This window comes from Octopus bimaculoides, chromosome 15 (genome assembly GCF_001194135.2).
Source record: "Octopus bimaculoides isolate UCB-OBI-ISO-001 chromosome 15, ASM119413v2, whole genome shotgun sequence".
Lineage (NCBI taxonomy): Eukaryota > Metazoa > Mollusca > Cephalopoda > Octopoda > Octopodidae > Octopus > Octopus bimaculoides.
Window position 1 is genome coordinate 37,830,269 of NC_068995.1, and position 641 is coordinate 37,830,909.

A 641-nucleotide genomic window follows, 5' to 3' on the forward strand; every position below is an offset into this window, starting at 1 on the left:
ATCCACACATATAGAGATACACATCCATACATACATACAGACACAGGACATGGCTACAAAAACCAATAAAAACACACAGACACACCCAGACATGCACATACACACATGCAAATACACACACATGACACACACACACATAAATAAACACAAACACGAATACACAAACACACAAATACGAATATGCAGAATAAATATAAACGTACACACATACATACATATAAACGTATGTACACAGACATACATATATACGTATGTACACAGACATACATATATATACATTCATACACACATGCATGCATACATACATACATATATACATACATACATACACACATACATACATACATAGATAAATTCATGTGTTTGCACACACACACTGGCCCACACACATGCGCACAAACAAAAAGAACGCAGCTCGGATAACGAACAGAATCAACGACTATTGAAAACATTGGAAGACGCAACGAAAATTATAGAAAAATAAATGAGTTGGCATCTTTAGCGTGTATTCAATAAAAAGGAACTAATAGAGAATGACTCTCCCCAGATACAGCAAAATGTGCTTTAGCACATGAATCTCACATAAAGAATCTTGCAAACCAAATCGCCAAATGAAATATATATATATATATATATATATA